This window comes from Pseudophryne corroboree, chromosome 9 (genome assembly GCF_028390025.1).
Source record: "Pseudophryne corroboree isolate aPseCor3 chromosome 9, aPseCor3.hap2, whole genome shotgun sequence".
In the NCBI taxonomy this organism is placed as follows: domain Eukaryota; kingdom Metazoa; phylum Chordata; class Amphibia; order Anura; family Myobatrachidae; genus Pseudophryne; species Pseudophryne corroboree.
This window is the reverse complement of record NC_086452.1, coordinates 172,564,776-172,585,294: the sequence shown is the minus strand read 5'-3', so window position 1 is coordinate 172,585,294 and position 20,519 is coordinate 172,564,776. Positions and strand designations below refer to the sequence as shown.

Below are 20,519 nucleotides of genomic sequence, written 5' to 3'. Positions count from 1 at the left end.
CAGAGATGTTCAATAGGATTCAAGTCTGTGCTCTGGCTGGGCCCCTCAAATACATTCACAGAGTTGTCCTGAAGCCACGCCTTTCACATCTTGGCTGTGTGCTTAGGGTCGTTGTGCTGCTGGAAGATGTATAAAATAATTATTGTGCTTGATGTACTGATATTTAATTGATTATATAAAATTTGTAATAGTATATATTAGTGTCTGCTTTCACTCAATAATTACACGAAAAAACTTGCATCCTATAATAAACATTTTTTACTATATTTCAGTTAAAAATATAATAATACACTTTCCATCAGAGGTTATTCACATAATAAAGTTATGTGACGTCACTCCCCTCTCTAGTCTACACATTGACAGATCCGAGCACTGAAGCGGTTCATTATTTGCGGCTGGTATTTGGAGCGCTACTCCCCCGCCTGCCAGGACAGATTTCTGCACCACACTAGTGCCGGCGGTCGATGTGTGCTTGCAATTGGAAGGATATCTCTCCGGCTGCTTGTCTTTGTTACAGCTGGACATTCCCGCTGGATCGGGTAATTCTAACAAAGCCTTATCCCTTGCACTGGGACGCCAGTAGCAGGTGGATTGGAGAGACACATAACTCTATTACGGGAATATACTACTGCTATGCTAATTAAGTATTTTTTCTAAGCAATTGGAAACAAAGCTGCAGTAATACCGCTACTTAAAGCAGACTGGATGTGTCTGCTCATTATTATAAGGAATACATTGTTGCTATAAGTAAACAGTGTAAGAAAAAACAATTTGTGTTCCCTAATGCACACTGAGTGAGAAATAATACTACATAATAATCAGATAATACGGAGATCTTAGTTGCGTATATCTGCAGATATAGGGTTAAGCCCCCAGGCCGTTCGGCAAGGCGTCTCCATCACTAGGGGTCCCTAATACTAGGTGTGGTTCCGGGGTGCAGGACCCCATCACGTCGGCACAGGTCGGCTACCCCAGGTCAGCACACAGGTGAAAGTTAATAAGGGTTAATAAGAAGCACAGAAGTGCTATATAAGTGAAGTGCGATTAAAAGAATACCAAAATATATACAAAGTGATAGGGAAAATCATAAGTGTTAATAAAGTGTTAGGGTGTGCCGACCTGAAGCTGCCCAGCCATACCGACACAGGGGCCACTGCACCCCACACCCACCCCATAAATAATTACACATATGTCTGGGTCTGAATGCCCAGTGTAAGGCCACATGATAATGGCTCCTACAGAATCTGAGAGCCAGCTTACCTGGAGACACCCTTAACTTCTACAATGGCACTCTGGAGTCAGCACTCCCTCCTAATGCTGACCCATCCATGCCTCTCTAAATATATACATGACAGTAGGGTCTAGCACAACCACCTAGGCACACTTACGGTTGCGTGCCTTCACAATAGAGCATGGGTAGGTGGGCAGAGGTTCGGCACTCCAATAAACGATCCAACAACTTAATAGAGTCAACGTTTCAATGCCTTTATTTCAACGCAGCATTTTCATCAGATATATATATATATATATATATATAGATTAGATAGATAGATAACAGCCTAGATAGAGAATTACTGATGTACAGATAAATTACATTTGAGAGCTGGTCACCGAAACATTTCATCTTTGTATTTTTTGTGTGCTGACCTGGGGTAGCCGACCTGTGCCGACATGATGGGGTCCTGCACCCCGGACACACACCTAGTATTAGGGACCCCAGTGATGGAGACGCCTTGCCGAACGGCCTGGGGGCTTAACCCTATATCTGCAGATATACGCAACTAAGATCTCCGTATTATCTGATTATTATGTAGTATTATTTCTCACTCAGTGTGCATTAGGGAACACAAATAGTTTTTTCTTACACAGAATTACCCCTCCCTTTTAGCACCTAAGTGACATCACAATCTGATTGAGCAGCTTACCATTTTGTGCATTGTATTTAGAGAGGCATGGATGGGTCAGCATTAGGAGGGAGTGCTGACTCCAGAGTGCCATTGGAGAAGTTAGGGGTGTCTCCAGGTAAGCTGGCTCTCAGATTCTGTAGGAGCCATTATCATGTGGCCTTACACTGGGCATTCAGACCCAGACATATATGTAATTATTTATGGCGTGGGTGTGGGGTGCAGCGGCCCCTGTGTTGGTATGGCTGGGCGGCTTCAGGTCGGCACACCCTAACACTTTATTAACACTTATGATTTTCCCTATCACTTTGTATATATTTTGGTATTCTTTTAATCGCACTTCACTTATATAGCACTTATGTGCTTCTTATTAACCCTTATTAACTTTCACCTGTGGGCTGACCTGGAGTAGCCGACCTGTGCCGACGTGATGGGGTCCTGCACCCAGGACCCACACCTAGTATTAGAGACCCCCAGTGACGGAGACGCCTTGCCGAACGGCCTGGGGGCTTAACCCTATATCTGCAGATATACGCAACTAAGATCTCCGTATTATCTGATTAATATGTAGTATTATTTCTCACTCAGTGTGCATTAGGGAACACAAATTGTTTTTTCTTACACAGAATTACCCCTCCCTTTTAGCACCTGAGTGACATCACAATCTGATTGAGCAGCTTACCATTTTGTGCATTATAATTAAACAGTGCAAAGAGACTTCAGTGCTTACTAATCAGTATGGTATAATATCACATCATCTGACTAGTTTTATTGTTTGTAATTTTTTACACTAAGTATGTGAATAACCTCTGATGGAAAGTGTATTATTCTGTTTTTAACTTAAATATAGTAAAAAATAGTTATTATTGGATGCAAGTTTTTTCGTGTAATTATTGAGTGAAAGCAAACACTAATATATACTATTTCAAATTTTATATAATCAATTAAATATCAGTACATCAAGCACAATAATTATTTTATGCTTTTGTTGTTCTTCTGGGACTTTGCTAAGCCCATATTATGTGCAGCTGATATTCACCTGTTTATTTGAAGTATAATAATTTCATTTGCACCGGGAGTTGGGGTGGATTTCCAACTCTAATTTTTCATGCTGAAAGATGAACCGTCGCCTTAGTCTGAGGTTCAAGAGCGCTCTGGAGCAGGTTTTCATCCAGGATGTCTCTGTACATTGCTGCATTCATCTTTCCCTTTATCCTGACTAGTCTCCCAGTTCCTGCCACTGAAAAACATCCCCACAGCATGATGCTGCCACCACCATGCTTCACTGTAGGGATGGTATTGGCCTGATAAGCGGTGCTTGGTTTCCTCCAAACATGACGTCTGGCATTCACACCAAAGAGTTCAACCTTTGTCTCATCAGACCTGAGAATTTTGTCTCTCATGGTCTGAGAGTCCTTCAGGTGCATTTTGCTAAACTCCAGGGGGGCTGCCATGTGCTTTTTAACTAAGGAGTGGCTTCCGTCTGACCACTCTACCATACAAGCCTGATTGGTGGATTGCTGCAGAGATGGTTGCCCTTCTGGAAGGTTCCTCTCTCTTCAGAGGAATGCTGTTCCATTGGGTTTTTGGTCACCTCCCTGACTGGGAGCCCTTCTCCCCTGATCGCTCAGTTTAGACGGCTGGCCAGCTCTAGGAAGAGTCCTGGTGGTTCCAAACTTCTTCCATTTACGGATGATGGAGGCAACTGTGCTGATTGGGACCGTCAAAGCAGCAGATATTTTTCTGTACCTTTCCCCAAATTTGTGTCTCGAGATAATCCTGTCTCGGAGGTCTACAGACAATTCCTTTGACATCATGACTGGTTTATGCTCAGACATGCACTGTCAAGTGTAGGACCTTATATAGACAGGTGTGTGCCTTTCCAAATCATGTCCAATCAACTGAATTTACCCCAGGTTGACTCCAATTAAGCTGTAGGAACATCTCAAGGATTATCAGTGGAAACAGGATGCACCTGTGCTCAATTTTAAGCTTCATGGCAAAAGCTGTTAATACTTATGTACACGTGATTTCTTGGTTTTTTTATTTTTAATAAATTTGCTAAAATCTCCCCCAATTTTTTTTTCACATTGTCATTATGGGGTATTGGGCCTAATTCAGAGTTGATTGCAGCAGTGAGGTGTGTTCAAACTGAAATCTAAATTGCAGTGTAAAAACAAAGCAGCCAATATTTACCCTCCACAGAAACAAAATAACCTACCCAAATATAAATCTCTCTGCTCATGGTACATCTGCCACACCTGCAGTGCACATGGGTGGTCATTCCGAGTTGATCGCTCGCTAACAGTTTTTAGCAGCCGTGCAAACGCTATGCCGCCTCCCACTGGGAGTGTATTAGCAGAAGTGCGAACGAAAGGATCGCAGAGAAGCGGCAAAGTTTTTTTGTGCAATTTTAGAGTAGCTCAATACCTACTCAGCGCTTGCGATGACTTCAGACTGTTCAGTTCCTGTTTTGACGTCACAAACACGCCCTGTGTTTGCCCAGCCATGCCTGCGTTTTTCCTGGCACGCCTGAGTTTTTTCGAACGCTCCCTGAAAACGGTCAGTTGCCACCCAGAAACGCCCCCTTCATGTCAATCACTCTGCGGCCAGCAGTGCGACTGAAAAGCTTCGCTAGACCTTGTGTGAAACTACATCGTTCATTGTAATATTACTTTGCGCGTGCGCATTGCGCCGCATACGCATGCGCAGAAGTGACTTTTTTTGCCTCATTGCTGCACAGCAAACTAATGCAGCTAGCAATCAACTTGGAATGACCACCTTGGTTTTGCCCAACTGCTAACAAATTTGCTGCTGCGATCAACTCTGAATTACCCCCATTGTGTGTAGAATTTTGAGGGGGTAAAATGAATGTATTCCATTTTGGAATAAGGCTGTAACATAACAAAATGTGGAAATAGGGAAGCGCTGTAAATACTTTTCGGATGCACTGTATATGAATACAGTAGACTACAGGTAACCAATAGAGGGACTGACAGAGTGAATCCGAAGACAATGAACATCTAGCGAGTAAGATTAGCCTTGCTGCTGCATTCAGAATTGATTGAAGTGGTGAGAATCTCTTTTTGGTAAGACCAGTAAGTAGACTATTGCAATTATCAATGCGGAAGATAATGAGAGCGGGAACTACAGTTTTTGCAGTGTCTTGTGTAAGGTATGGTTGTAATTTTGGTATGCAGTTGCCGGCAGTCAGGATCCCGACGGTCAGGATACCGATGCCGGGATCCTGACCGCTGACAATGCCTACAGCAGGAATCCCGGCTAACGGGCTATTCTCACTCATGGTTGTCCACGACACCCATAGAGTGGGAATAGAACCTGTGGTGAGTGCAGCGAGCCACCAAGCCCGCAGTGTGGCAAGCACAGTAATCGTCGGTAAATCCTACTGATCCCGTATTTTGGATGTTTTTTAGATGCATGTAACATGATTTGAGTCAGATTGAATTTGGGGAACAAAGGACAGTTCAGAGTCAAAAATGATACCTAAGCAGCGAGCTTGTTGGGTAGTTAGAGAGTGAATTATGGTCAGATGTTTTTTTTTTTCAGAATAGGAGTAATCGCTGCATGCATGAACAGTGAAGGTAATAAACCAGTAAAAAGATTTCAGATTTTATTTAAGGTTGGAATAAGCACAGGAGATAGAGCTTTACTTATTTGTGAGGGTATAAGATCAAGAGGAGAGGTAGTAGAGTAGGAGGATGAGAAGAGTGTTGATACTTCATCTTCATTTGTGAGATCAAATGAAGAGCAGGTGCCAGAGGGTTCAGGTAGGGAAATGAGCAGGTCACTGGCTGAGGAAGAGCATACCATTTAATCTTGGATCTTATCAAACTTGTTGTTGAATTTGGAAACAAGATCTTGCACATTGATAATGACTGGTGGGTTGGGTGAGGGAGGGTTGAGAAGTGATTTAAATGCATTAAAAAGTTGCTTGGGGTTAGAGGCTTTAGCATAGATGAGAGTTTTGTAATATGTTTGTTTGGCAGTGTCCAAGGCATTACGATAGGAGTGGTAGATAGTCTTATACGTGAGGAAGTCACTTGGAGTACGAGATGTACGCCACTGACGTTCAACTTTACGTGAGAGTAGAAGTGACTGTACTACCAAGTGGATGAATACAGCATTCAGAAGCTAGCTGTCATTCCTAAAAATGCATTGGATCACTATTTTTCAGCACTCATACATTATTACTATAACCTTCCAGTCGTGTTCTCCATTATAGGCCGGCTGGGTCAAGGGCAAGGACTAGACTTTATCACTTATGCCATCTTACAGCAGCTATAAACATGCTACCTAAATCAATGTGAGTGCAAGGAGTTTTGGCTGAGGTCTGGCGATGCAAAGGTAGTCGCTGGTTGTATACACTCTAATTCCCTCCATATGTATGGAAACAGTAAGCAGCCCCTTAAACAACTAATTTAAACACCAATGCAATGCACAAGACTTTGGAGGGTGAAGAGACTAAAATGTGAGACAAAGCAAAAAAGGGGAACGGGGGATTATGTTTCAGAGGGTGAGTAGTTTATTGCTGAGGGGTACAAAGTGTGTATCCACAGAATTGTTGGCTAGACATAATCAATAGGAAATTGGGCGGGGGCACAAGGGATTTGTTGGGGGATACAATGTGTGACAAGGGAATTTTGTGGGGCAAAATGTGTGACAAGTCATATAGGGCTGTGTTGTATTTTCTTACCAATATGGTAGATAGAAATTATAATTTACTTACCAAATCTAGGTGTTACTCTCAACTAAAGAAAATAGAAAATAATAGTGATCACTACCTAGTGAGATTGCTGTAAAAACAAATATGATAAACTCACTAATTTCATATGTAGGTGAAAAACTCCTTCAGTGCTTCCTGAGGTCACATGATGACAGCCAGTGAGGACAGAGACAGACAAGGAGTCACCAGCTGAAGAGTCACCTCTCTGTAGGTATATATGCTTTGGATGGAGCTTGGTCATTCAGATCACAGATACAGTAATCGTATGATATGTTTAATAACTACCCTCTGCCATGTTAGGGTGTCTGCGGGGAGGAAGGTAAGCAGGAGGGCACCAATGTGAACTGGGGACACTGTATGGTATAAAGGGAACTGGAAGCACTGTGTGACATAATATGAATTGAGGCTACTGTGGCATAAAGTGAACTGGGGGCACTACATTGTGGCATGTTGTCCAAAGAAATGAAGAAACTACAATGTACAGATTAATGTTTAAATCATAATTTTCACATTCCTAAACTAATTTTTAAGGCTATTTTTGCATTTACACTTTCATTAAAAAAGAGATTTATATACTTTGAAAATTATATGGGTAAAGAAAAAAATTACAAATATAAGACAGGTTGCATGATGTGTTCAGGACAAAATTTGCATGGCAAAGAATATGCTGATTATGGGACCCCTGTACATAGGGACATACATCTTGATCGTGAAACAGTGGAAAAGTCTTCTTAATGTTGGTCACCTGTTTCATTAGTTATGGGAGCCTGGAAGGCACTCCAGCACAACATAATTATTATAGGTTTTAGTTGGTGGTGGTAGGTGCAGCATACCTTGTTTTGGGCACTGCACGGAGACTCAGACTGCAGGACACAAACTGCCCATCTTTGATTAGCAGAAGCAGCCTGCTGGATCTCCAACAAGCAGCATAAGACATCTGCAGGACAGCCCTGCCACAATCACACGGGCCGCCTTCTCAAAGCTGAGGCTGCGTTTGACTGCATCTAGCATGGTGGTAAAGGAAGTGGAGGAGGAAGCGCTGGGATACTGTGCAGTGCAGTGAGGGCTAATGAAGCCTTCTGTGCCGTCATAAGGAACAGTCTTACTCGATGCTGGCATTTGAACCCCGTGCCTGTCCTGGACTCTGACCGGCTGGCAGTGGGGGAGGTAGGTAGCGGTGTGAGCATATGGACTTGCTGTTAGAGCTGCGGCGGGTCCTAGTGCCTGCCGGCTCTTTAATCAAATCTGACTGATGGAAATAGCAGTAGTGCTGCTGCTGTTCTCTTTTTGAGAAAAAAAGAAGTCAGAAATGACAGGGGGGGGGGGGGGCACAGGACCGAGTGCCCCCCCCCCCCCCCTGGATCCACCTATGGTTGGGTGGAAGGGCCCACGGACAATTCCATTTTGCACCTCTTTTCTTTGCCACATCATTCCAGGGGTGCTGCCCTATATGGGGTGCTGCCCCTCTGCTCTATCAGTCCAGGGGTGGTGCCCCACTGCCATTTAAGTCCACAGGTGCTGTTGCCTGTCTGCTGTGCTGTGTAATTCTCCAGGGGTGCTGCCTATGCTGTATAAATCCAGGGGTGTTGCCATATAATTCCAGGGGTGTGCTGTACTTGATCCTAGGTTTAAATGACTAGAGCAGTTATGAAACAAACTTCAACATCACAAAAAGATTTGTGAAAATATAGCCACAAAGGAGGAAATGGAAATTGCTATTTTGACTAAGTGTTTTTCTCTGACGTCCTAGTGGATGCTGGGGACTCCGTAAGGACCATGGGGAATAGACGGGCTCCGCAGGAGACTGGGCACTCTAAAAGAAAGATTAGGTACTATCTGGTGTGCACTGGCTCCTCCCTCTATGCCCCTCCTCCAGACCTCAGTTAGAATCTGTGCCTGGCCAGAGCTGGATGCACCTAGTGGGCTCTCCTGAGCCTGCTATTAAAGAAAGTAATGTTAGGTTTTTTATTTTCAGTGAGATCTGCTGGCAACAGACTCACTGCTACGTGGGACCGAGGGGAGAGAAGCAAACGTACCTGTTCACAGCTAGGTTGCGCTTCTTAGGCTACTGGACACCATTAGCTCCAGAGGGTTCGAACACAGGCAAAGGTCCTCGGTCGTCCGTTCCCTGAGCCGCGCCGCCGTCCCCCTCGCAGAGCCAGACCATCAGAAGTTGGTGATGAAATCGGTGGCTGAAGACTCCTGTCTTCATTAAGGTAGCGCACAGCACCGCAGCTGTGCGCCATTGCTCCCACTGCACACCACACACTCCGGTCACTGTAGGGTGCAGGGCGCTGGGGGGGGGGGCGCCCTGGGCAGCAATAAGAATACCTTTGGCATAAAAAAGACACATAATACAGTCTGTGACTGTATATGTGTAAAACCCCCGCCATTTTTTAGTCAGAAACAGCGGGACAGAAGCCCGCCGCTGAGGGGGCGGGGCCTTCTTCATCAGCACACCAGCGCCATTTCTCTTCACAGCTCCGCTGGAAGGACGCTCCCCAGGCTCTTCCCTGCAGTCTCCTTGCACTAAGAGGGTAAAAAGAGAGGGGGGGGCACATAAATTTAGGCAAAAGGTGTATTGATACAGCAGCTATTGGGAAAAATTCACTTCTGGTAGTGTGTATCCCTGTGTATATAGCGCTGTGGTGTGTGCTGGCATACTCTTTCTCTGTCTCCCCATAGACCTTGTGGGGTCCTGTCCTCAGTCAGAGCATTCCCTGTGTGTGTGCTGTGTGTCGGTACGACTGTCGACATGTTTGATGAGGAGGGTTACGTGGAGGCGGAGCAAGTGCAGATAAATGTGGTGTCGCCCCCGTCGGTGCCGACACCTGATTGGATGGATATGTGGAAGGTCTTAAATGACAATGTAAACTCATTACATAAGAGATTTGATTATGTTGCTGCCGGGGGACAGCCGGGCTCCCAACCCGGGCCTGCCCAGGCGCCTCAGAGGCCGTCAGCGTCTCAAAAACGCCCACTATCTCAGTTGGTTGACACAGATGTCGACACGGAGTCCGACTCCAGCGTCGACGAGGATGAGGCACTATTACAGCCCAAAATGACTAAGGCCATCCGATACATGATTATTGCAATGAAAAATGTATTACACATTTCAGAGGCTGACCCTGTCCCTGACAAGAGGGTAAATATGTTTGGGGAGAAAAAGCAGCCAGTGACTTTTCCCCCGTCACATGAATTAAATGAGTTATGTGAAGAAGCGTGGTCTTCCCCTGATAAGAAAGTGGTGATTCCCAAGAGAATACTAATGGCGTACCCTTTCCCGCCAACGGATAGGTTACGCTGGGAATCCTCCCCTAGGGTTGACAAGGCCCTGACACGCTTATCTAAAAGAGTGGCCCTGCCGTCTCAGGATACGGCCGCCCTAAAGGAACCTGCGGATAGGAAGCAGGAAGGTATCTTGAAGTCTGTGTATACACACTCTGGTACTCTACTGAGACCGGCTATTGCTTCAGCTTGGATGTGCAGTGCTGTTGCAGCATGGACAGATACTCTGTCAGAGGGGTTGGATACCCTGGACAGGGATACCGTATTGCTAACACTTAGCCATATTAAAGACGTCGTCTTATATATGCGGGATGCCCAGAGGGACATTTGCCTGCTGGGCTCTCGAATAAATGCAATGTCCATTTCTGCCAGGAGGGTCTTATGGACTCGGCAATGGACAGGGGATGCCGACTCTAAAAAACACATAAAGGTTTTGCCTTATAAGGGTGAGGAATTGTTTGGGGACGGTCTCTCAGACCTCGTATCCACAGCGACAGCTGGAAAGTCGACTTTCTTGCCACAGGTTTCCTCACAGCCTAAGAAAGCACCGTATTACCAAATGCAGTCCTTTCGTTCTCAAAAAAGCAAGAGAGTCAGAGGTGCATCCTTTCTTGCCAGAGGCAGGGGTAGAGGAAAGAAGCTGCACCATGCAGCCAGTTCTCAGGAACAAAAGTCCTCCCCTGCTTCCACTAAGTCCACCGCATGATGCTGGGGCTCCACAGGCGGAGCCAGGAGCGGTGGGGGCGCATCTCCGAAATTTCTGCAACCAGTGGGTTCGCTCACAAGTGGATCCTTGGGCTATACAAATTGTATCTCAGGGATACAAGCTGGAATTCGAAGTGACGCCCCCTCACCGTTACCTAAAATCCGCCTTGCCAGCTTCTCCCATGGGGAGGGAGATAGTCCTGATGGCTATTCACAAGCTGTACCTCCAGCAAGTGATAATAATGGTACCCCCCCTTCAGCAGGGAAGGGGTTACTATTCCACACTGTTGTGGTACCGAAACCGGACGGTTCGGTAAGACCCATTCTAAATTTAAAATCCTTGAATATTTACATGAAAAAGTTCAGGTTCAAAATGGAATCGCTCAGAGCGGTCATTGCCAGCCTGGAAGAGGGGGATTTTATGGTATCTCTGGACATCAAGGATGCGTACTTGCATGTCCCCATTTATCCGCCTCACCAGGAGTACCTCAGGTTTGTGGTACAGGACTGTCATTACCAATTCCAGACGTTGCCGTTTGGTCTATCCACGGCACCGAGAGTCTTTACCAAGGTAATGGCGGAGATGACGGTACTTCTCCGGAAGCAAGGAGTTACAGTTATCCCGTACTTAGACGATCTCCTCATAAAGGCGAGGTCCAGAGAGCAGTTGTTGGTCAGCGTAGCGCACTCTCAGGAAGTGTTGCTACGGCACGGCTGGATTCTGAATATTCCAAAGTCGCAGCTGATTCCTACGACGCGTCTGCCCTTCCTGGGCATGATTCTGGACACAGAACAGAAGAAGGTATTTCTCCCGGAGGAGAAGGCTCAGGAGTTAGTGACCATGGTCAGGGATCTCCTGAAACCAAAGCAGGTGTCGGTGCATCACTGCACGCGAGTCCTGGGAAAGATGGTAGCGTCATACGAAGCCATTCCTTTCGGCAGGTTCCATGCCAGGATCTTTCAGTGGGATCTGTTGGACAAGTGGTCCGGATCGCATCTTCAGATGCATCGGCTGATCGCCCTGTCCCCGAGGGCCAGGGTGTCTCTTCTGTGGTGGCTGCAGAGTGCTCATCTTCTCGAGGGCCGCAGGTTCGGCATACAGGACTGGGTCCTGGTGACCACGGATGCAAGCCTCCGCGGATGGGGGGCAGTCACTCAGGGAAGAAACTTCCAGGGGCTGTGGTCAAGTCAGGAGACTCGTCTGCACATAAACATACTGGAATCAAGGGCCATATACAACGCCCTGAGTCAAGCGGAGCCCCTGCTTCGAGACCAACCAGTGCTGATTCAGTCAGACAACATCACGGCAGTCGCCCATGTAAACCGACAGGGCGGCACAAGAAGCAGGGTGGCGATGGCGGAAGCCACAAGGATTCTCCGTTGGGCGGAGAATCACGTACAAGCACTGTCAGCAGTGTTCATTCCGGGAGTGGACAACTGGGAAGCAGACTTCCTCAGCAGGCACGACCTCCACCCGGGAGAGTGGGGACTTCATCAAGAAGTCTTCGAGCAGATTGCAAATCGGTGGGAACGGCCACAGGTGGACATGATGGCGTCCCGCCTAAACCAAAAGCTAAAAAAATATTGCGCCAGGTCAAGGGACCCTCAGGCGATAGCTGTGGACGCACTGGTAACTCCGTGGGTGTTCCAGTCGGTATATGTGTTTCCTCCTCTTCCTCTCATACACAAGGTACTGAGAATAGTAAGAAAAAGAGGAGTGAGAACAATACTCATTGTTCCGGATTGGCCAAGACGGACTTGGTACCCAGAACTTCAAGAGATGGTCACAGAGGACCCATGGCCTCTGCCTCTCAGACAGGACCTGTTGCAGCAGGGGCCCTGTCTGTTCCAAGACTTACCGCGGCTGCGTTTGACGGCATGGCGGTTGAACGATGGATCCTAGCGGAAAAGGGTATACCGGATGAAGTAATTCCTACACTGATAAGAGCTAGGAAGGATGTGACAGCAAAGCTTTATCACCGCATATGGCGGAAATATGTTGCTTGGTGTGAGGCCAGGAAGGCCCCTACAGAGGACTTCCAGTTGGGTCGTTTTCTGCATTTCCTACAGTCAGGTGTGACTATGGGCCTCAAATTAGGGTCCATAAAGGTTCAGATCTCGGCCCTATCCATTTTCTTTCAAAAAGAACTGGCTTCACTGCCTGAGGTTCAGACGTTTGTAAAGGGAGTGCTGCATATTCAGCCTCCTTTTGTGCCACCAGTGGCACCTTGGGATCTTAACGTTGTGTTGGATTTCCTGAAATCCCACTGGTTTGAGCCACTTAAGACCGTGGAGCTAAAATATCTCACGTGGAAAGTGGTCATGCTATTGGCCTTAGCTTCGGCTAGGCGGGTGTCAGAATTGGCGGCTTTGTCATGTAAAAGCCCCTATCTGATTTTCCATATGGACAGGGCAGAATTGAGGACTCGTCCCCAATTTCTCCCTAAGGTGGTATCATCGTTTCATTTGAACCAACCTATTGTGGTGCCTGCGGCTACTAGGGACTTGGAGGATTCCAAGTTGCTGGACGTAGTCCGGGCTTTGAAAATTTATGTTTCCAGAACGGCGGGAGTTAGAAAGTCTGACTCGCTGTTTATTCTGTATGCAGCCAACAAGGTTGGCGCTCCTGCTTCGAAGCAGACTATTGCTCGCTGGATCTGTAGCACGATTCAGCTGGCTCACTCTGCGGCTGGATTGCCGCATCCAAAATCAGTAAAAGCCCATTCCACAAGGAAGGTGGGCTCTTCTTGTGCGGCTGCCCGAGGGGTCTCGGCTTTACAGCTTTGCCGAGCTGCTACTTGGTCGGGTTCAAACACATTTGCTAAGTTCTACAAGTTTGATACCCTGGCTGAGGAGGACCTTGAGTTTGCTCATTCGGTGCTGCAGAGTCGTCCGCACTCTCCCGCCCGTTTGGGAGCTTTGATATAATCCCCATGGTCCTTACGGAGTCCCCAGCATCCACTAGGACGTCAGAGAAAATAAGAATTTACTCACCGGTAATTCTATTTCTCGTAGTCCGTAGTGGATGCTGGGCGCCCGTCCCAAGTGCGGACTTCTTCTGCAATACGTGTATATAGTTATTGCTTACTAAAGGGTTATTGTTATGAGCCATCCGTTGATTGAGGCTCAGTTGTTGTTCATACTGTTAACTGGGTATGGTTATCACAAGTTATACGGTGTGATTGGTGTGGCTGGTATGAGTCTTACCCTGGATTCCAAATCCTTTCCTTGTAGTGTCAGCTCTTCCGGGCACAGTTTCCCTAACTGAGGTCTGGAGGAGGGGCATAGAGGGAGGAGCCAGTGCACACCAGATAGTACCTAATCTTTCTTTTAGAGTGCCCAGTCTCCTGCGGAGCCCGTCTATTCCCCATGGTCCTTACGGAGTCCCCAGCATCCACTACGGACTACGAGAAATAGAATTACCGGTGAGTAAATTCTTATTTTTAATAAAGTGGGGAGAGACCACATTTGTGGGCAAAATCAGTGTGACTCAGAAGAGACTGGATCATAATCCAGTGCAACTGCCAGTGAGGTAAAAGTGAGATTTTCTGCCGGAGCATTAGAGAAAGATTCTTCTCAATTATTTCATGTTAGGGACTCACTCAAATGAATGTCTCCAATTAGTCAACCTTAATTTTGATTTATTATTAATGTTCCACATTTTGGGATTATTTATTTGCAAAATGTGCATTTGTTGTACAGGGTTCTTTTCCTAAGGGCTGCATAGGGTTATCGCAAGACTTCGCGGTGTTAGAAAAACAGAGTTTCAGTAATCTTGCATTGCATCAGCTTTCCATTGCACTGCAGCACTAGATGGGCCAGGAGCTCCTGTGAGGCACAAACAGTTACTGAATAAGGCCCAGTATGGAGTCTCATGATGTCTTACAGCCAGGAAAATGTTTGGCTTGCCAGGCTGAGGCATGCTGTGGGCACAGAGGTTAGCATTGCTTCCTTCCACAGTCCTACTTATAGTATGAAATGATTTTCGACTTTATAGTAGTACACTCCACTACGGCAGGGGCTCAATAACAAAAAAATGCACTGCATAATCCTGCTTAGTACGGTACCAAACCCACTCAAACTCAACTTGCCCCATCCGGGGCTACTGTCGGGGCTCAGGAGGGGCTGCTAAAACATCTAAGGGCTCCTTTATTTAAAAATTAAATATGAAAAAATAAACAAGACACACAGGTATGCTCACATGTATGTAACTGGGGTACACAGGTATTATTATTATTATTATCCTTTATTTATATGGCGCCACATTGGTTCCGCAGCACCCAATTACAGAGTACATATGCACATAATCAAAACAGGAAAACAGTGACTTACAGTTGAAGACAATATAGGACAATAACAGGGTAACTAAGCATAACTACACCAGTAGACGACATAGAGATAAGTTTCTAGGTGGCCAAAAAACTGCAGGATTTGGGCAGTTGAGGATTATTAAAGTAAGAAAAGGATAAGCACATGAGGAAAGAGGGCCCTACTTGTGAGAGCTTACATTCTAAAGGGGAGGGGCAGACAGACAGGGGTGACACAGATGGGGTAGACCAAGCATGGCACAGAGGGTTAGGATGAGATTTGGCTGGGTTTGGTAAAGAAGTGGGTCTTAAGAGCCTGTTTGAAGTTCTGTAGGGAGGTGGAGAGTCTGAGGGTGAGAGGCAAAGAATTCCAGAGAAAGGGAGCAGCAGGTGAAAAATCTCGGAGATAGGAGTGGGAGAAAGTAATCAGAAGACAGAGTCGGCGTGCATTAGCAGAGCGAAGAGGACGGGTAGGAGAGTAAAGGGAGATAAGGTCAGAGATGTAAATGGGAGAGGAGTGGGTGAGTGCTTTGTAAGTGAGAGTGAGAAGTTTGAATTGGATTCTGAAAGGGAAGGGAAGCCAGTGAAGGGCTTGTAGGAGAGGGGAGGTGGATGTAGTGCGTTTGGTGAGGAAGATGAGCCGAGCTGCAGCATTGAGGATAGATTGGAGTGGAGAGAGGTAATTGTCAGGGAGGCCAGTTAGGAGGAGATTACAGTAATCTAGTCTGGAAATAATCAGTGAGTGAATAATGGTCTTGGTGGCATCCTGGGTGAGAAAGGGTCTGATCCTGGAAATGTTTTTGAGATGAAAATGACAGGTTTGTGAGAGGTGCTGAATGTGTAGTTTGAAGGAGAGGGAGGAGTCTAGGATTACGCCAAGACAGCATACTTGGGGGCTAGAGGAGATAGTCGTGCCATCAATGGATAATGAGATTGTGGGAGGTGAGGTTGTGCGGGAGGGTGGGAAGATGATTAGCTCAGTGTTAGACATGTTGAGTTTAAGAAAGCGCTGGGACATCCAGGAAGAGATAGCAGAGAGACAGTTGGAGGTATGAGTGAGGAGAGCTGGGGTGAGATCAGGGAAGGAAAGGAAGATTTGAGTGTCATCAGCATAGAGGTGATACTGGAAGTTAAAAGAAGTAATGAGTTGACCTAAAGAGGATATACTGTATAGAGAGAGAAAAGGAGAGGACCAAGCACAGAGCCTTGGGGGACACCAACAGTTAGTGGAAGTGGGGGGGAGGTAGTGCCATGAGAGGAGACGCAGAAGGAATGATCAGAGAGGTAGGATGACAGCCAGGAGCGGGCAGTATCACGCAGACCATGAGAGTGAAGGATTTGCAGAAGGAGCGGGTGGTCCACAGTGTCAAAAGCAGCAGAGAGGTCAAGAAGAATAAGCAGAGAGTAGTGGCCCTTAGATTTGGATGCATGGAGGTCATTGCAGACTTTTGTGAGGGCAGTTTTAGTGGAGTGAAGAGAACGGAAACCAAACTGGAATAGGTCAAGCAGTGAATGGGAGGAAAGAAAGGCAGTGAGGCGATTATAGACAATACGCTCAAGGAGTTTGGAGGCAAAAGAGAAGAGAGAAATGGGTTGATAGTTGGAGAGAGTGTATGCTCACATGCGTGTAACTGGGAGCTGTGAAAAACAAAAATAAGGTATCTGCCACAAAATATGTAAGTAAAAATGCAATAAAAAAATGGAATAAAAGAAACCGACGAGATTTTCACAAAATAAGTCTCCAGACTCCGTGGAGGGGAAAATATCCAATCTTGATCCTGTGGTATACACCAGTTCATTTGCATCCCATCATTAAATCCGAGATTATCTTAATACCTGAACATGAAGAAATTTGGAGGCTTTGGCCCCTACCTTTTTAGTTTGTCCAGTAATGTGGTAATTATATATTTGCTTGATTGAAGTCCTTTCCGTTCAAAACCAATATAGGAGTGGAGGTGAAAGCCTGTGTGTTGTTCCTGATTGTGTGTGCCTCTCTAATTTGTAATCACCTTCTTGACACTGTCCTCTTCCTCTTGCCTCTTCTCATAATGTGAAAAGTCATCAAAGAAGGAGGTGGTATGTTTGTAGCTAGCTATGATTCAGAGAACTTGGCAAGCACTTTTCCAGGGGGACCACCTGTCGCTGAAATGATGGGTTTATTATACTGTGCATGTCCTGTTTAAACAACATAATGGTGGCCAAGACAATTCCATCTTGCACCTCTTTCTTTTTTCTTTGTTTTATGTGCTGTTTGGGGCCTAGTTTTTAAAACTGCCATCCTGTCTGCCACTGCAGTGCCACTCTTGGATGGGCCAGGTGTTTGTGCCGCCCACTTGTGTCGCTTAGCTTAGTCATCCAGCGACCTCGGTGCAACCTTTTGGCCTAAAAACAATATTCTGAGCTGTGAGGGTTCAGAATAGACTGTAAATGAGTAGATATGAATGTTATTGAGGTTAATAATACCATAGGATCAAACTTATCCCCAATTTCTGTGATTGTAGCTGTTTTTATGTTTTGTTTTGTTTTGTTTTGTTTTTTAAATCATCCAGATCCAAAACCAAAACCCGAAAGGGTGGTTTTGGCAAAACCAATCCAGATCCAAAACACGAGCGGAGATCCAGATCCAGAACCAAAACTGAGTATTGATACTTATATACAAAATGGACATATAGGAAGTCAGCAGCATTTGGATCATAATCTGTACCAAACTCCTGTGTTCTCAACAATACTGTAAATGCATCAAAATACCTGCTCATGCTTCAGCTGGATTTATTCATAACACATTTACAGAGCTACACTGACTCAATTACCTAGTTTTCTTTACATTACACATGGCTGTAATTGATTACAAAATCTTAATTAAATTTTTTTAAATGAAACTTAAATATACAGTACACTGATTAGCCTGACACTAGAGCGCTAATTCATTAAAAAGTAAAGTATTATCTCCTCCATAGCCATATTAAAGGGAGGAAGGGGCAGTGTGTGTGTGTGTGTGTGTGTGTGTGTGTGTGTGTGTGTGTGGGTGGGGGGGGGGGGGCACAGGGCATACCTTTGTCAGGGGTCCCCATGGCCGCAGGACAGTGACATCACTAGATTTCCCTCTTATACAGCAGCAGAACCAGGCAGCCAGAATGCCAACTGGACAGTATGCAGTCCAGGCAGAGACACAGGAGTATCAGGTTTCATGAGCTACCTACAGAGCTTTCTGACCAGAGGAGAGATACTGTAGGAGGGTGGAGAGAGTTGTAATTGACACAGAGATCCCAGCTTCTCCTCCTCCCTACTTGGGTGTCTGGGTCCTATGTAACCTGTTATCTAATGAGGGTCTGAGACCTCCTGAGTCCTGTCTCATTGTGTAAGTAGTACTTAGCCTGCTGCTATTTTATTTGTCTATGTGTATTTTAAGGTTAAGGGGTCAATTTCTTAACATTATTTTTTACTAAAATAATGTGAAAAAGGGTGTTTTCACACCATTTTCACATTATTTTAGTTTTCATGAAAAACTGCTCGAAACTCTTTAATTTACCTTTTTTTTAGTACGCTACATCACATTCCCCATACTTATAATGAGAAATGTGATGTGGCTAAAATTACTAAAAAAAAATGCAAAAAAATACTGCAGTGTGCCCTGTGATAATCTCGTCAGCTCAGGCTGGCAAGATCACAGGGCAGCACTGCGATAGGAAGGCATTTGCCCAGCTTTCTTTGCCCCTGGCAGGGAAAGCTGAGAGGAACACGGCTCGAGTGATCAGCTCTGTGTGTCCCATGGACACCCAAGATGATCAGAGTGTAAAAAAAAATGTATAAAAAAAACCCAAAACCATACTCAAGTGTCCAAGGAGCCGGTGTCCGCTGCTCCGCTGAGCGCTGCCGGGCGCCGGGTCCCCCATGTGCTGCAGTGGGACCACGGTGCAGTAAACTGATGCTGCAAAGCGGGGTCACTGCAGCGCACAGGCTCTGGACTGGCAGCCCAGGAAGAGCAGCGCGGACCGGCTCTCTGGACTGGTAAGTATATTGATCTGCTAGGGAGGGGGGCCCGTGGCACGCACGGGTAGTCGCCACGGGGTGGTCGACTGGACAGCGGCGGTAGCAGCGGAGGCAGCTCATGCGCAGCAGGACATTGGGGTATTTTTTTCGAAAAATACCCCGATGCTGCTGCGGAGTGTCATCGCAGGGACAGAGCTTGACTGCAAGCTCTGTCCCTGCATGCAATAATTGATACATCCATGCGATACAATCAATTATCACAGTGCGAGTTTGGGCGATTTTATCACCTGTCATCCGCATCCTGGATGCGGATGGTGATAAAGAGGCCCCGAGATCTTTGTTCCACTACAAGAAAATCTTATAAAACAGTTGTCTTTCAATTAGATTGAGCTATAAACAGTACCCAGGCATTATTAAACTATTAATTAAATATACACCATTAGTTTAAATTGATTATACACAATCCATACATCCTAACATTAGTTGTTTCAGGAGGAACAAATGCTCTCTATCTGAACTTCCTTCTTAAGGGCAGACTAGATGGGCCAAGTGGTTCTTATCTGACGTCAAATTCTATGTTTCTATGATTGCAATCACCTGTGTTGAAACACCTTTCTTATCAATTAAATAATTCAACACAGGTGACACTAGTCATATATTAAGAGGGAAGTTCAGGTAGAGAGCATTTTGTCCATCCTGGAATGGGTCATGTTGGAAGTAGAGATGAGCGGGTTCAGTTCCCTGAGATCCGAACCCCCCCGAACTTCCCTACCCGAGCTTGGACCCGAGCATGGATCCGAGCCCGGATCAGGTTTTCCTGCCTGACTCGGAAACCAGAATGAGGCAAAACGTCATCATCCCGCTGTCGGATTCTCTCGGGTTTTTTATTCCATATAAGGAGTCGCGCGTCGCCACCATTTTCACTCCAGTCCTGGAGAGTGTAGCGAGAGGACATGTCTCCATTCTCAGTGTCTGGGCGGGAGGGAAAGTGGGGTGGCGATTCCAGTGCTGTCTTGTGCTGCTCAGTCCAGTGTAGTGTCTTATGCTGCATCAGTCCAGTCACAGTGTAGCTGTATAAGTCCAGTGCAGTGGTGCTGTGTTGTCCTGCATCAGTACAGTGGTAGTGTCTTGTGCTGCATCAGTCCAGTCACAGTGGTTGTGTCCTCTGCTGCCATATGTCCACTTCTGCTGTATAAGTCCAGTCCAGTGGTGCTGTTTTGTGCTGCATCAGTCCAGAGGCGGTGTCTTGTGCTGCATCAGTCCAGTCACAGTGGTTGTGTCCTCTGCTGCAATATGTCCAGTGCTACTGTATAAGTCCAGTTCAGTGGTGCTGTGTTGTGCTGCATCAGTCCAGTGGTTGTGTCATGTGCTGCATCAGTCCAGTCACAGTGGTAGTGTCCTCTGCTGCCATATGTCCAGTGCTGCTGTATAAGTCCAGTTCAGTGGTGCTGTGTTGTGCTGCATCAGTCCAGTGGTGGTGTCATGTGCTGCATCAGTCCAGTCACAGTGGTGGTGTCCTCTGCTGCCACATGTCCAGTGCTGCTGTATAAGTCCAGTTCAGTGGTGCTGTGTTGTGCTGCA

The 20,519-nt window shown here is 46.1% G+C and overlaps 1 long non-coding RNA gene across 1 annotated transcript in view; it reads left to right on the top strand.

Moving 5' to 3' along the window:
* LOC134956854 (uncharacterized) overlaps positions 1 to 20,519 on the top strand; it is a 108,622-nt gene that overhangs the window by 65,788 nt on the left and 22,315 nt on the right. Inside the window, exon 2 of the long non-coding RNA XR_010186235.1 lies at positions 6,761 to 6,855. This is a non-coding gene — a long non-coding RNA (uncharacterized LOC134956854). The remainder of the gene's footprint in view (positions 1 to 6,760; positions 6,856 to 20,519) is intronic.